Consider the following 17,677-nt stretch of genomic DNA (forward strand, 5'->3'; position numbering starts at 1 on the left):
AATCTGACAATTTTTTTTTAAAGTAACTATAACAACCCAGGGCAGTCCAAGCCATCTATTCAGTTGCTTTCCCTTCAGCTATCAGAAAAGATGCCTTAAGGAGATTCTGTGAGGTCATGTGCCAGAAGAGGATTCTGGGTCGATTCCAACGATTTCACAGGCAATTCTTCTGGAGAGTATCACTAACTCAGAAAAGACAGCTTTAAGGAAGTCAAGAGAAAAATCTCATAGACATGCTATCAAAGAACTGGTTACCCTCAACTTTTTTTTTTTTTTTTCCTGTAATAAACAGCCTAAATGGGATACCTTAAAATTGGCTTCAGAGGGCCGAACTCCAAACAAGGTGATTAAAATAGGCTTTTCCTTTTAAAATGACCTTAAGCTTGAGGCATTTAGTTCAGAAAGACTGTTTTTTGTTTCTTTGCTTGTTTGTTTTTCAGTTCTCCATGAATCTGTGACAAACAGCAGCCAATTGTCAACAGTTGCCAGGTAGAAAAGAATTGAACTAATCTGACGTGGCAGCTCTTCTCCCATCCCAAACTTGACATTTTTCATGTTATGCTGGAATTATGTGCTCAGAAGGACTTAAATCCTCTCTTCTGATAACCTTATACCTTACACCAGCTCTAAGTTGTAGAAGAAATAAGGAAATTTTACGGTGCTGAAAATGGCCCCTTTGTGACACAGTATTGCTCAGTTTGGTATCTACTCCGGTTGAGAGCATTCTCTGAACCCCAAACATGCCAGAACTTCATAACCACTCCTCCTCTGGGGGATGGGCATATGGCTTCTCCTGATACTAGAATCCCAGTTGCAAGCTGATGGGAAAGATTCACTATAACTACACGGTTCCTGAGCTTCCGTTAAGATTTACTTCCTTGGCTTTGAATGACAAATGTCAGTCTGGTTTGACATATTCCATTCTGGTGGGTTATTTTCTTTTCTGTTTATTAGAACTCCATGTTTTAAGTAAGGACAACAACAAGTAATACCCAAGGATAAATGTAGAATTGAGGTCTGAGAAAAACCTAGTCATAACTTCTGAACTTTCCACTACCATTCCAATGCTATTTGAAACAATTTTTATTGTGGGATAAGTGGGGAAACTCTTTGCCATAACCCAGCAAACATTTAGGGCCTTTCTGCGCCTCTACCCATACCCCCTATCCCCCTTAAAATCACCCAGTAGAAACTCTTCTGGTGGGATTTTTAAAATTATTTTTGTTTTTTATGGGTAGGTAGTAGGTATATATATATATTTATGGGGTATATAAGATGTTTTGATACAGGCATGCAGTGTATAATAATCACATCAGGATAAATGGGGTACTCATCACCTCAGGCATTTATCCTTTGTGTTACAAGCAACTCAATTATACTCCTTTAGTTATTTTTAAATATACCATTAAATCATTATTGACTATAATCACCCTGTTGTGCTATTAAGTACTAGACTTTATTCATAATTTCTAATTATTTTTTGTACCCAATAACCATCCCCACTTCCCTGCCAACCTCCCACTACCCTTCCCAGACTCTGGAAACCATCCTTCTACTCTCTATCTCCACAGGTTCAGTTGTTTTAATTTTTAGCTCTGGGGGGTATTTTTACTATAGTGTATAAAGCTTTGTCAAACGTTTGTCTATTTATTTGTGTTAATCCATGAATCTTTAAGAGATTATTCAGGTCAAATGGCTCATTCTACCAATGAAGAAACTGAGGACTCCAAGAGAGGAAATGATTTGCCTAAGATCCCAGTAAGAGAGTGGAAGAGCTGGGATTCGACATCAACACTGCCAACATGCATCTAAGTTCATTACCACCACATGCTTTGTGATACAACACACTACTTAATAAAAATCAAGTTATAGCAGCAACTTACAATCTACGGAGTGGGAAAAAGATCTGTTAGATCAATATGTATGCAAGAGAAAGTAAAAGAATCTAGGGAAAAGGAGGGTTCAATTTAACTTTGTCCCCAAAGCTCACGTACATACTTTAAAAACATAATTTATTTTTTTACACCTGGCAGGATTTTACATTCAACATGAGACAGTAGTAGAATGCATTTCCAGTTTAAGGTTAACCCAAAATGGGTCATGGTTAGAATTTGATTGGGGAGGGAATTGAAAACATATTTAAAGTTAACCCATAAGACACTCACTGCTTGATTCAGATGCCTCATGTCTCAAGTCTGTTCATAATCCAAGACTCTCTAAACCACAGACAAAGCCATCACACATAAAGAACAAGATCTAAAGTCTAATTTGTCCTTTTACTGCAGTTCAGCAGATGAATATCCCAAATTTCAAAAAAAAAGCAAAACATGATTTTTTTTATCAGAAATCTGATGTGATAAGAATATTTAATAATTTAACTTTAAAAGAATGTACATCAAGGAAAGTGCATACAAGTGTTTGGTTTGATGAATCATCACAAACTGGATGCATTCATGTAAGCAACCCTACATCAAGAAACCATGCATTATTAGCACCTTCTCTGGCCCCTCAGTCACTGGACTATCCTCTCCAATCCCCAGAGTAATAACTATTTCCTGCCTTCCAACCACATATACTGGTATCTCCTCTTGTGTACTTCTTATAAATGGAATGACGTAGTATGCCCTTTTTGAGGTCTGACTTCTTTTGCTCAGTCTTGTGCTTGTGAGAATCATCCATATTGTTGCATATATTTATAATTGCTCATTCATTGTGCGATTCTATTACTATTTAGCCATTTTATTGTTGTTGGGTGATATGGTTTGGCTGTGCCCCACTCAGATCTCATCTCGAATTATAATCCAAATTGTAACCTCCATATGTCAAAGAAGGGACCTGGTGGGAAGTGATTGGATCATGGGGGTAGTTTCCCCAATGCTGTTCTCCTGATAGTGGGGGAGTTCTCATGAGATCTGATTTTTTGATAAGTGTCTGGCACTTCCCCCTTCTCTTTCTCTCTCCTGCTGCCTTGTGGAGAAGGTACTTGCTTCTCCTTTGCCATCTGCCATGATTGCTAAATTTCCTGAGGCCTCTGCAGCCATGCAGAACTGTGAGTCAATCACATTTCTTTCCTTTATAAATTACCCAGTCTCAGGTAGTATCTTTATAGCAGTGTGAAAATGGACTAATACATTGGGTGTTTGAGTAGTTATTCTAAAGATATTTTATAGTGTCAAATTGTTTGCAGAAAACATTAACTCAAAGAGAATAAACTCATATTTTAGAGTTCTGGTATAGTCCACTAAGGGAAAATACTAGCTCACATGATGGAATTATTTTCCAAAATTTCCGATCCTGAGGACAGTATTGTATGTTTTGGTGTGGGGCTGTGTGTGTGTGTGTGTGTGTGTGTGTGCATGTGTCTAACTCAGTGTCCTCCCAGCCAACAATTTCCATTGAGCCTTTAGTGACTAGAACATGAGGCTGGAAGTGAGGACACTTAATGCTGCATGCTCCACTCAAGATGAATGGCTGAATTATTGTGACATTAGCAAACAAGTAATTTGTTTCCCATGTCATTGTTCCTCATCTCAAGCTGGTTAGCCAAGCCTTTTCAAAATCCCAACTTGTTCAACCTGATACCAGTTACAGTCCACTTCAAGCTCTTCTGTATGAAATGCAATCTTGTCAGAGGGAAGACACCTGCTCCCAGCAGGAGGGTTGCTCACCAACTGCCAAAGCCTTTGTTACAGTGTCTAGAAACAAAATGATCTTTCCATCTGGAATGTGTCTGCCACCATAACTGCCTGCCTTGAGTTGACTGCCAACCTGTGCTACCAGAACAAGACAGAGAAACATGGGCAGAGAGTGTTGGGAAATGGGTTTCTATGAACTCTTGACATTGTGATTTTAAAGCTAATTTTCTCTAAATGAAGAGCATGGGTGACCTCAGCAAAATACACTTATGTCTAGATCTGATTTCTCCTTTTGTGGTCCCAGTTCTATCTTATTTACTTCTTATCGCCTATTTCGAATTTTTACAAAACCTCATATACTTAGCAGTGGCAGAGATTCGAGTTACCCCGAGTTACCCGCAGCGTATATATATGGGCCCATAGCAACTTCAGTCCTTGCCTCCTCAGAAGAAAGAATTCGACTGACGGGCATAAGACAGAAAAAGAGACTGAGGCAAGTTTCAGAGCAGGAGTGGAAGTTTATTAAAAAGGCTTTAGAACAGGAAAGAAAGGAAAGAACCCTTGGAAGAGAGCCGAGTGGGCACCTGAAGGTCAAAGAGAGAAAAGAAGTGCCTTTAGCCTTGATCCTGGGATGGTATAGGCTCACTTTTTCCCCGTGATTCTCTCCTTAGGGCTTTCCACATGCGCGGTACCCTCCTTACCCTTGGGAATTGAGCACACACAGTGTGTTTAGGGAATTTTATGCATGCCCATCTGAGGCTTCCTTCCTTTTTCTGGTGGAGTGTACCCGGAAGATCATACTTCACCATTTTTATCTCTTAATGTGCGTGCCCAGGAAGTTGCTTCTCCCTGGGATCTGCCTTTAGTTAACATGTTAACAGGTGCAGACCTTCAGGAAATGGCCTCTCCCTGGCATTGGCTTCCAATTTATCACTTTTAGAGCAGCAATGCAATAATTGCCGAACCATCACCCAACATTTCTAGTGGGTCAGGGGAGGGCTCTCTCTGCCCCACTCATGGCTAACTACCTATAACAATATTAATTTTCATTTTTCTTCACAGAAAACACACTCCTATTTGGGGTCCCCAAAACTAGTGGGCTGCTGCTTTTCTTCGCCTCTCCACCCCACTCCCCAACCCCTGCCACTCTGGGCTACCAGGCTCCTCTGATCCCCTCAGTCCTGGAAGGCAACTGCATCACACAGGATGGACACAAAGGGATCCATCCCTTTGCATTGAGGCTCTGTCACAGGATGCTCCTTTCTAGCATCCAATTTGCCCAGCATCCCATTAACTACGCAGCTCTGCTAAGAACTTACCATGGGTGTCCCTCTGTGGAATTTGCTGTTACTTAACACTGTGAGTCAGGTCCATTTCATAGTTAATAGATGCATATTCCAATGCCAATTCCCTTCCCCAGATTGGAAATTACCAGTGTGCTCATAATTTCCACTACCTGTCCCTCAGAGTTACGAGGAAGCAGAGGGCTTCTGAAAAGTGTGGCTTTATTTCTATCTTCACTGGTTTGGGCTCAAAATATAGCCAGATATAGTTTTCAAGTGGCAGATTTTAAAAAATTGCACAATGGAAAATGTACACCAATATAAAGAAAGTATTTTAATTAAAATTAACGAATATTTTTAAGATACTGTTTTCCATAGAAACTCATTTAAAAGAACTGTAAGATTTCATCTAGGGACATCTATCTTACGTAATTGCTGTTAATGGGATAAAGGCCACCCACTTTGATGGTTGAAGGTAGGATACCGAGAAAGAAAAACTTGAAACTTAACTACCTTAAGACATTCTGTAAATTGTAAAGCATAACACAAATGCAAAGGATTGTTATTTTAATTGACCCCAGGAATTAAATTTTTAAAAATTGTCTAAATACCCTTGGTCTCCAAATTGGGTATAATCCTAAAAAACAGCTCTTACTGAACCGCAATACAAAAATCTCTCCCCTTTGTACTAATCTCTTCCTCTAAGTTTATTTCTTTTGCAGGTAAATGACATCCCATGGGTTTCATCTTTGCATCCTATTTGATTAAAACAACACTAATTACCAGCTAATCTACCTCACTCTTAACAAACTATTGTGTTCTAACAAGTGTGGTTTCGTTTATTTGCTTTTCCCCTTCTAGGGAGAAAAAAAAGGATGAGAAAAGGTAGATATCAGTTTGAGGTCAGCAAGGAGATTTATAACTAAACTACCAGGGGAATCGCCACCATTTAGCCATAAAGCACTTTCCCCTGCAAGCTCAGGAAGTATTTCCAATTATTTACAAACAGATAACATTGTGTAGCTCCCTCAGTATTATAGATAAGTCAACCAAAAACAACTAGTTTGACAAAAATTGCCCAGCATCCCATTACTTTTGCAGCTCTGCTAAATACCCACCATGGGTGTCCCCCTGTGGAATTTGCTAAGAAAACATAGTGGAATGAGTTGCCCTCTAGAATTCTGGAAGTCATGGGATCAGCAGCAGGAAATGGCTCATATCATCGATGCACCGACTACATCAATTGAAAGATTAGTTGTGTGTGTGTGTATGTGTGTGTGTTTCTGTGTGTGTGTGTGTGTGTGAGAGAGAGAGAGAGAGAGAGACAGAGAGAGAAAGAGAAGGGAAGAGAAAAGAGAGAGGGAGAGAGCATAAATAGATGGTAAACATGCAGCAAGTGTAAGCAAATGTTCTAGAGCTTCCAACTGAATGAATGTTTTATTACAATCTGTCCAGAGACAGCTCAGCTTAGTGATCACTAGAGAAAGGCCTGTCTTCTGGCTCAGCTTTTGAGAGTGAAAAGTTATTTTCCTCATCTTAAGGTAGATAAATTCCTATTGTACTATGGTACAATCGGGAAGCAATTTAGCCATGCTAAGTCTGAGACTCTGAGACAAAATAAATGACTCTAGTTTAGTGGTGCGTATTTAAAATTCTACAAAGCAACAGTTTTGAAAGTTTACCTTTTATTTTCTGCTTTTCTAAAATGCTTCCTCTACAGATGCTGAGAGAGGTCCAGGTCACTTCTGTGTTTGGGCGCTCTTGGTATATTATAAAATACAATTCACATTGAATGGGAGCCCCAGGGCACAAGAGACTCTACACCTGTCACTCTTCTGATAGGTTTACTTCATTTCTACCAGTTCATGGTGCTGAATAAATCTTAGCAGTAGGAAGTGATTGGAAAAATAGGTGGTTCTCACCAGTGGTTCTCAAAGTCAAGTGTCACCTGATTCAGAATGATCTGAAATTCCCATTAGAAATTCAGATTTTAGAGGCTCATGTTAGACCACGTGAGTCAGTCTCTTTGGACTGGGTCTCAGGAGTTTGCATTTATTACAATGCTTAGGTGGCTGTTTTGGGCACAGAAATGTTTGAATGTTTGAGAACCATTGAGATAAGGGGTGGGGACTGAGAGCAAGGAGGCTCGATTTCAGATGTTATTAAAGTTGCTGCTAAGAATCACCATTCTGCTTACATTCTGTGTGAATGGCCACATTTTTCAATGTCCACATTTTTATTGTTTGTTTTCAGAAACAGGGTTTCACTTCTTTATCCAGGCTGGAGTCCAGTAGCAGGATCATAGTTCATTGCAGCCTTGAATTCCTAGGCTCAACTGACCCTCCCCACTTAGTCTCCTCAGTAGCTGAGACTGCAGGTGTGCACCACTGTGCACAGCTAACTTTTTTATTTTTGTAGGGATAGGGTCTTGCTATGTTGCCCAGGCTGGTATCAGACTTTTGGCCTCAAGCAGTTCTCCTGCCTTGACCTCCCAAACTGCTGTGATTATAGTCATGAGCCACTGGTACTGGTCCCAATTTTGTTTTTTTAAACCAACCTGTTTCTGCTGTCATGATGAAACACAAGAAGCAGGTACTTTGAACCCAAGGTGCTCCTGCTGTTTCCTTCCTAGTAGGTTCTTGTAGCCACTAGAATGAAGAAATAAACATTTTTTCCTCCAGAAAAGGCTTCTTGCAATATTCTTCAGAAAACCCTGAGAAGGGCCTGCACATAGCTATACCTGTCAGGAATTGACCCTGTGGGACAGAAGCTACCACAGAGGTGAAGAAGGCAGGATAGCAGGACAAGAACTATGTCATCCCTGAGTTGTCCCACTCAACACTGCCCTCTGCACGACTCAGGGAATTCATAGGCTAACATTCTGTCACAGGAGTGAGATGAAGGCTCAGAGATTCAGGGCCAATAAGAATATGTTGCTCCTGTGAACCTGAACTTGGGTGGGTTCCTCCCCTCCCCCACCACACACTATATTTTACTTGAAAGAATATATTCAATGAGTGCAAAAATGCCTGGCCTCTTCCATGGAAAGGATCTAGACAGTGTCCAAAGAAAACAGAACTACACTAGCCCTGGGACTGTTTACAAGGAGTCCCTGCATGGCATCGAAAATGACACCAGATCGCCATCCAGGCTTGGGAGCATCTTGGCTAAATTGCGTCCTTGAATGAGATGGTGTAAAAGCTGTAGGTAAACTATAAAGCAATGCATGTGTTGGTTGCTACTCTTACCATTAAGAGCAACAAGCAAATTACCAGATGATGTCATTTGCTAAGTAATCACCTCTTTAATAGAGTGATTCTATCTGCACTGGGGCTGTTAGCATGTCAAAACAAAGCTTTTTGAACCTAGAAAAATTGTGCCTTGTGCTGGCATTTGTTTTGATTCTGAAGGTTACACTACATACTGTAAGAGAAGATTTGGTGTACTGCTGAGAAATTATTTATTCCTCTGATTCCGTTCCTCTCCATTGAAATTCTTCAAAGCCCAGTACAAGTGTCACCTTCATGAAGTCTTGTGATGGCCCTCTCTCCAGCCAAAATTAACTGCTCATTCCATTTTAAAGGTTTTACAAGCACTTGCTATCTGCGAATGGCTATACAGGTTCATGGAGAAGTAGAGATGCCTCTCTGCTTGGTAATGACCTCTCAGAGATCTGGGCCATGACATTTCTACTTCTCCATGAGCCTGTATAGGCATTTGCAGTTAGCAAGTGCTTGTAAAACATCCACTAAATTTAAGTTTGTAGTTCTACAACAGGAGTCACAAATTGGCAGGCCATAGGCTAGAAATACCTTTCAAATGTTGACATATTATGTCTATTAGCAGATTTCACATAGAACTCTGTATATCTGGCATCTCCTATGAATATACTCAGCTCAAACAGAGTAGCAGCTGCCCCAACTGGAGGGGCCACACTACGTCTAATTTTCCACAGTTGCTTGCTTTTTAATCATTTGTTTTACTTGCCAGCCACTGTGGGCACCCTTCTCACAAAGACACCTCTTTTTTTTACCTTCTTATATGTTAGCCAGGATTAAATGCCTCCGTGTATGGATGGATGTCTGTGCTTATGAGGGAGGCAACTCGGAGCCAAAACTATATGTTTGCCTGGATCAATTATTTATAGGCCAAGTGCCAAGTAATCAATTAGTTTGCTGTGCTCTATGACTTAATTTCGTTTTTAAGATGACAAAATGTGATCTGATCGTATTTTGGTTAATTGTTTAAGGCAGCAGTCCCCAGCCTTTTAGGGACCAGGGACTGGTTTTGTGGAAGATAATTTTTCCCTGGAAGTCGGGGTGGGGGGTGGCTTCAGGATGAAACTGTTCCACCTCAAATCATCAGGCGTTAGGTCCTCATAAGGAGCATGCAACCTAGGTCCCTTGCATGTGCAGTTCAAAATAGGGTTCATGTTCCTATGAGAATCTAATGCCACCGCTGATCTGATAGGAGGTGGAGCTCACGCAGTAAGGCTTGCTTGGCTGCTGCTCACCTCCTGGTGTGCAGCCTCTTTCCTAACAGGCCACAGATTAATACCAGTCCTTGGCCCAGGGGTTAGGGGTCCCTCGTTTAAGGCTTATTGGCTTTTGTGGAATACTAATCAAGCTTCAACAAGAAGTCAGTACAGATACAATTAATATGAACATTCACACCTAGTTCTCACCAGTCTAAGTTTTCACTAGCTTTTGACACTTTTACAGAATCTCCTTCCTTAATTATTCCTATGAATCCCCGCAAGGGTTTACAAGTTGACAAGGTTTTCTCTACCTGAGGTTTCTGTTTCCCTACTTCCTGTCCCTTTCCTTCACCTGTCCCAGGCTGGTTTCTGACCCCATTGGCTTAGAGAGCAGTTCTGATAATGGCCTCCAGGTCACCAAGTACAATGGATATTTTTTCAATGCCCTGTGTATTTCATCTATTGTCAATCCTTCCACTGTCATCCATACTCCTTTTTCTTGAAGCTCTCTTATTCTTTGGTCCTTGTGATAGCACACCCTTCTTATATTCCTTCTAGCTATCCAGTTTCTTTGTCTAAAGCCTTTTCTTGAATATTTCACTCCACTGACCATTAATATTTGAGTTCTTCAAGATTGAACCCTAGCCCTCTTTTCTTTTAATTCTCTATATTCTTCCTAAGAAACTTATTCATGTCCTCTACTTTAATTACTAGTCATGTGCCAGTCATATCAAAATATATATCTATAATCCATATCTTGTCTTTGGGTTCTAAACCATTAATTACTAGTCATGTGCCAGTCATATCAAAATGCATATCTATAGTCCATATATTGTCTTTCGGTTCTAAACCGTATAGGCCATTACCTACATGGCATCTTCTCTTGGATGCCTCATGAGCATCTCAAGTTTAACTTATCCCAAAAAAATTCATACTCCCTCCAAAATTAGTTCTCTTTCGGGGTTCTGTAGCCCATTAAATATCACAGCCATCCAGTTATGCAAGTGAGAAAGCTGGGAATGATCTGCCTCACCTACCTTCCTACCATATGATGTCCCTCACCAAGCCTGTATATTCTGTCTCCCAGATATCTTGAGCCTGCCCATCAGTCTCCATTTTTGTCATCCTCTCCTAGTCCTGGAGAGCACAGTAGACTTCTCCACATTTTTAAATGCTCTATACTCCCTTCCTACTATAAGGCCTTTGCTCACGTAGTTTCTTTCTTCTGCTCACATACCTCTATCCTCAAACTGTACCTCTTCAGCCAATTATTCCTATATCTTCTTTAGCTGTTAATTAAACATCATTTATCCAGAAAGTCTTTCTTGACCCTCTGTAGTTCAGTTGGTAATGGTGCTAATTATAGTTTTTAATTATAAACTCATTTTTGTGACTAATTAATATCTCTTTCCCACAGTGTGTTTTTGCTCATAATGCCCCTAGGAGTCTCTTGAGCTCTTATGTAATGCAGGGGGTACATATATATAGGGTAAAAGGTATTCCTTACTAATTCTATTGATCAGAAATATCTGAGTCCTAGGTCTAGCCTAGACAAACACACTGTGATCCCTCATAGAGTTACTTTCCATTTCAAAGTAATATCACATCTACAGAAACAAATCCAAAAGAATTTAGATCTATTAGATCAAATCTACAGAAATCATCTACAGAACAAAGCTAATAGAAATGCCTTATTGAAAACAAGAATGGATTCCTATATGTGTGACTCCATACACCTCTACCCAAACCCTAAATTTAAAATTCTTTTATAGCTTCAAAAGGGAAAGTGTCGGATGGATGGCTAATGGCAGAGTATGTAAAATTGTTTCAGTAAAACCATTAAAGGAAAACTGGGAACAATATTTTGATTGATTTAGCACAGCAAACAAATTGCATTGATATGCTTCTGGATTGCTACTATCATGATCTTTAGCAGTTGCATGGTGTAAATCATTAGTCAATCAAGCACTCAATCTACCGTGTGAACACTAACAAAAATAGGCTAGATATGATAATTAGGTGAAAGTCTGATCATTCATGAAAATGAAAACAGGACTTCTCTCAATTGTGTGGTTGTATATGGCCATCTTGGTCCTCATACACTGCACCAGCTGTTATTCCATTACTGTAAGTTTCCCCTAAAGCATTGATACATTCTTCAACTCACGATAAGTTTCTACATCTGAGACATGAAAAGTATTATGACTGGGTTTAGATATTTTCAAAAGAATTCCATAGACTTGCAGAGTTCAATTTCCAATCACTGTTTTCCTAATTGAAAATTTCCCAGTGTGATTGCTTGGGGAATGGAGAAACTATCTTTACAGGATACTTCTTAGGGTATTGGTAGGCAGACTTCAGGAAAAGACATGCATAACTAAGAAGCAGGAGATCATAGCAAATATTAAAAGTCAAAGGGTCATATTCCAGGGTTGTATCCTATAGGTGGTAAAAGTTTTTAAGGCAAACAAATGAACAATAAAAGACAAGTATCTTTCAAGCAGTCTAGTTGCAAGTTTCTCCAGGTTTTTCTGTGTGTTTGTGGTCTCTGAAATATTGATTTTCAGTGACATCAATTCATCCCTAGGTAAAGTTTAAAATTGTCATATGTTTTTCACACTTGGCACACCTCATCTGGATATTTCCCAAATCAGAATAGACCTTCAGTGAACAAAAAGTAAGAGATAGTTTTTGAGTCAAGAAGGATGAGCTTCGGGTCACCTTTTCCACAGATATTCTTATCAGAGTTTGTTATTGTTTGAAAGCTGATCATTTGCTGATCTGCCATGAGATGTTGAATGGAGTTAGTGCTGTGTTACACTTCTGAGCACTGGGAATCATTTGGAAATCGAATCTTCTAGCACAATCAATGACTGTCATTTATCTTCCAAAGGTACATTTGACAAATCAGATTTTCTCATTTTTCTCTATTGTGACTTTCAAGCATGCTTCCTGTTAGAGAAGAAACACGGAACTCTCCTTTCAACTGCTTTCCGTACAATTAACATCAAAAAGAAACAAATGACTCGCAGTCACCGATAAAAAATTAGCCAATTACATACTGAAACTGGGACAAACAATAATGTCAATAAAATCGACTGGCACAAGAAGCCAGACCCATGAAGCCAGGACACGTGGCAGAACATAAGACTTTTAGTCTCTGCAGAATCTCACTCCCCTTCCATTCTGTCACCCACTAGCAAAACTGGATAAATAGACAATAGATAATGGAGACTGGAATAAAAACCCATGGCTCTGGCAGAGGTCATTTAGGGCCAATTTATCCGGGACAGCTGTGTAAGTCTGTGGAATGGACAAAAGCACTTCCCTCTTCCCCTTACGCAAACCTTCACATAAAGGCGTTAACTTCATAGCACTTGAGACAGATGAACATTATTTCTAAGACATAATTCTTTTTTCTCTGGCATATAATTTGGAGGGGAAGAGAGCCATCGGTTAAAAATTCAAATACTTAAAAATTTGAACACTGTTTGCCAGACATTAAGAATAAATGGCTTGATTCAAGGTCAGGCGTCTTTGCAATGAAACGATCAGCCTGAGACATCACTGAGCTGGCCACCACACCATCTTCACAGCGCATCACTCTCCAAGCGGTCAGGGACTTGAGGCACATCCATCTGGATTGAGTAGACAGGCCATGGTGATCCAAAGTGACAGATTCTATTGCTCAATGGTCTTGTCGTTCCAGTTGATTAGACACAGCTTCAATTTTGACTAGGAGTTTAGAGATGGCAATGCTCAATGCATTCCAATTTGCAGTGATGCTATAAAGGGGTTAGATATTGAGCTCCCATTGGTTATCTGGAGTCTGTGTGGTACAGATAATAAGCTATAGATCCCATTATCCCCGGTGTCTGAATCCCTCCCCAGAAGAAAGTTAGGTGCTTAGAGAGATTTATTAACCATTTAATACCACTTGGAATACCATTTCATGCATTATTGCTACAGTAATGCACTCTTACACTTGCAAGGGAGCAGAATAACCATTTCCATGAGAGGTAGAGAAATGCCACTTTGGCTTGGCCTCTGACATCCTCCTAACCATCTCCAATCATGCCATTTTCAGGAGGGGGAGTGGCCTTCATATATTATGGTCTATTGTGGGACAGGGAAGGGGGTTTGGCCTTACTTAAAATATAAGTTTGGACTCTTATGATTACAGTATTTTTTAAAGGCCAAAATACCTAGAGTAACTTTATAATAACCAAAAGCCAGTTTGGACGTAGTATTTTTTTGCTTGTCAGTGGGTTTATTTCTCTCCCCTTAAGGCTAGAATGGCATTGGTTATCGAATGCTTTTTTCCTAAGAAAGAGAGAAGTGAAAGAGGGACAGTGCTCCTTGTCCTGTATCCTTTCAGACTGCACTAAATGTTTCCTCACACAGTATCCCGAGGGCTGGCTGTGGGGCCTGGGGAATGGGGTGATGAGCCGAGGTCAGCCCAGCACCCGCAGCTGCCATCCGGACGTGGAGAAATGAGCCATGCCTTATGATACCCACGTGAAGGTCTAATGACCACGTGGAGTGGCAGGCATTGGAATCTAATAGAAAAGTCTTTGAAAATTTAATTGTCATATTATGCAACAGATTCCTGGTCCCATTCATAAAGCATCAAAGTTGAGACTCAGATTTTTCTATTCTAAAAGACAATGGACCTCTATTACACAACTCAAAGAAGAAAATCCCAAGATTGGCTAACTTGAAACCCTCAGCAATTTTCTCTTCGGTTTTCTTTTTTTCCTGCTACTTCTGACCTGCAAGCGAAACTCCACTGTGACTTGACAGAACTCTCCTGTCTCTAAGTGATTTACAGAACAAAGGCAGCTTTAAGGAGGTGGGGGTCATCTTTTTCACAAGGTGTTTTCTGGGCTGACTTACCATACCAGGAGCTATCCTGGAGTCATTTTATCAGTCCAGTTCTGAACTGTGAGAGCAATAAATGTTGCTAAGGGGCTGCATTTCCCTTCAGAATAATGTCTGAGAAGTGTTACCACAGCAACCATGCCAAGTCAAAGTCCGGCCAGGGTGAGTGGGAAAGGAGTATTCCCAAGGAAAGGCCTGAGACAGGGTTCCAGGTATTGAAATATTCAGATTTGAAGCTTCTGGAAGTCCTTTCAGTGACTGCAAATGAGTGTGTATGTGTAGATGGAGGAGAGGAAGGGCGGAGAGAACAATGTTTTCTACCCTTCAATTTTCTGCCTTTAAAAAATAAATTAATAGACTTTATCTTTTAGAGCAGTTTTTAAGTTTACAGAAAAATGAGCAGAAACTAGAGAATTCCCTTACACCCACTCACCACCTCCTCCCATTTTCCCTATTATTACCATTTTGCATCAGTGTGGAGTATTTGTTGTAATCAATAAACTGATAACGATATGTCGTTATGAATTAAAGTCTATGGTTTACATTAGGGCTCACTCTTTGTTTTGTACCTTCTATTGGTTTTGACAAATGTATATTAAGAAGTATCCACCACTAGGGTTCACACAGAATAGTTTCACTGCCCTAAATGTTCCCTGTGCCCCACCCATTTCTCTCTCTCTTTGCCAACCCCTGGAAACCACTGATCTTTTTACTATTTCCGTAGTTTTTGCCTTTTCCAGAAAATCATGTAGTTGGAATCATATACTGTATGATTCCAACTTTTCAGATTTTTTTTTTCATTTAGGAATGTGCATTTACATTTACTTCAGGTCTTTTTGTGGTTTGATAGCTCATTCCTTTTCATCACTGAATAATATTCCGTTGCATAGAAGTAACTGTTTGTTTATCCACTCACCTGCTGAAGGACATCATGGCCGCTTCCAAGTTTCAGCAGTTTATGAATAAAGGTGGTGCAAACATTCATGTGCAGGTTTTAGTGTAGAAATAAGTTTTCTGCCTTTCAGTTTTTTAGTACACAACTTTGATAATTTATATTAGAAATCTCAGCCCAGATTCACATAACCCATGGTCAGGGAAGAATGACAAGTATAACAAGCACACATCCCGGACATAGCATATGGCCTTGCAATTATAGTTGCTTGATAAATGCTAAATGAACAATTGAATGAGCAAATAAATAGGCTCACTTAGAGTGTTATGAACTGAATATTGCCCTCCCCCTGCCAATTCATATGTTGAAGTCCTAACTCTCACAATCACTTGGAGATAGGACCTTTAAGGATGTAATTAAGAATAAATAAAGTTATAAGGGTGGGGTCCTAATCCAATAGAACTGATGTCCTTATAACAAGAGGAAGAGACATAAGAGATATGTGTGTGTGTGTGTGTGTGTAAAGAGTAGGAAGGCAACTGTCTACAATTTAGGAAGAGAGGCCTCACCAGAAACCAGAAATCTTGGACTTTGACCCTCCAGAACTGTGGGAAACTTTATTTCTTTCGTTTAAGCCACCCAGTCTGTGGTATTTTGTTATGGCAGACTGAATAAACCAATATGCAGGGTCACTCATGGTGTTATTGGTAAGCTTAGGGTAAAGAGTAGAGATGTAGCCTTGTCTATTCTGGGCAGCCCTGTGGATAGGCTCAGGGGGAACTTCACTCTACAGAAGCTGCTGAAAGGGGATCTAATAAGGCATCCTTGACTATTTTGTTGGATTGTTTCCTATATATGGAATTCCTAGAGGTGGGATTTCTACGTTAGAGGGTGTTCTCAGTTTTAAAGAGCATTACATGTGAGGCCATGTTACCAACAATACCCCATTTACACTTCTACCAGGAGATTTTTACGTTTACCAAAGTGAGCTGTTGTCACTATAAAAAATGAAAGTAATATAAACTTGTCTACTTCATAAGTGAAACATATCTGACAACTTTTTTAAGTTGGTATTTATTTGTATTTATTGAGGTGGAGTATTTTTATTTCTTCTGTGACTTGCCAATTTATATATTTTGTTTTTTTACTATGTGTTCATATTTTTCATATTAAGTTGTAAGAAAACTTCTTATATTAAGAAGACTAATTCTATCTTTTCCATGAATTGCACATTTTTTTCATGACTTTCTTTTGACATATAATTTTGTGCAGGTATTTTGAGTGTACAATTCTTCTTAATTTTTATGTGACTGTAATATGTTGGTCTATTCATTTTTTCTACCTTAAGCATCATATTCTCACCCATAACAAGGTTCTATGTGTGTGTGTGTGTGTGTGTGGTGTGTGTGTGTGTGTATTTGCATCTAGTACTAAGTTGTTTGGATTTTTGCAATTAAATCTCTAATGGTCCTGGAAATTGTGTATAAAGTCCGCAATTGGAATCTCCTTCTGACTCTTTTCAAAGAAGTGTGAATTAGCTTCCTTCTCTTCCTAATCCTTTTCTCTATTTCTCACTGCCTTTAAAGAAAAAATTGGAACTAAATTTGAAGATCTTCCATCAATAATCTAAAAGAAGGGTCAAGAAAAGAGAGCTAGGAAAAGAGGATAGAAAGAAAAAAGATCAAGAGAAAGTTTTGGGTTTAAAAAACCAAGTAGAAAAGTCACTTTAGTTTTTCCATCTTCAAAATAAGCAGGTTGGACAGGGTAATCTGTGGAGCTCCATTCCAGCTCAACTTTATAGGATTTGAGGATTCTGAGGGTAAACCACATCTCTTATCCCCTGTCTTTCTAAAATGAGACTACTGTACCCTAAACAGCTATAAGCCAAAATGACTTCTAAGCTCAGGAAATACTGGAACCAGAAAGGATATTAGAGGACTTTTAACCTCAATCAAATCATTTTGCTGATAAGGACACTGAGTCCCAGAGAGGTTAATGGACCTACCCAAGGTCCCAGAATTGGTCAGCAGCAAAGTTCCAGAGTTGGCCTAGGGCTCAGGCCCCCAGGCCTACATGCAGCTTCCCTTCCTCCCGGATCTTCAGCCACTCCTTTATTTATGCTTGCCTTTCTTTTCTTGAACTTCTTTTTGTTCAAAATTCATTTCACTCCAATTACGACTTTGCCCGTCCACTAGATGTGACAGTGTTTGATAGTGAAAGCTGAGAAAGAAGGTGGCTTGCAACAAGAAATATGTAATGGATAGCTTCTTTCTCTTAGGAGATTTGCTGTGTGAGGCCACCGTGTGCTTTAGCCCATCAGGCACTTTAAAATATTTTCCCCTGGGAGCCCAGAGATCTTTTCACTTCTTCTGAGAATCTGATTGCAGCCAGAGCAACAAATCTTCCATTTTTGCCTAAAAGCAATGAAATGATTACCTATATCCTTAATTTAAATTCCCACTGACAGTTCAGACACTGTTGCAGCTGGAGGGGGCGAGCTGACCTTCAC

At 39.7% G+C, this 17,677-nt stretch overlaps 1 long non-coding RNA gene across 1 annotated transcript in view; it reads right to left on the reverse strand.

Annotated features, from left to right (window-relative positions):
• LOC129481795 (uncharacterized) overlaps positions 1–14,339 on the reverse strand; it is a 33,902-nt gene extending 19,563 nt beyond the window's left edge. Inside the window, exons 1-2 of the long non-coding RNA XR_008657510.2 lie at positions 14,292–14,339; positions 7,476–7,566 (exon numbers count right to left, since the gene is read on the reverse strand). This is a non-coding gene — a long non-coding RNA (uncharacterized lncRNA). The remainder of the gene's footprint in view (positions 1–7,475; positions 7,567–14,291) is intronic.
• Positions 14,340–17,677: the final 3,338 nt, after the last annotated feature.

This window comes from Symphalangus syndactylus, chromosome 5, assembly GCF_028878055.3.
Source record: "Symphalangus syndactylus isolate Jambi chromosome 5, NHGRI_mSymSyn1-v2.1_pri, whole genome shotgun sequence".
NCBI classification, from domain to species: domain Eukaryota; kingdom Metazoa; phylum Chordata; class Mammalia; order Primates; family Hylobatidae; genus Symphalangus; species Symphalangus syndactylus.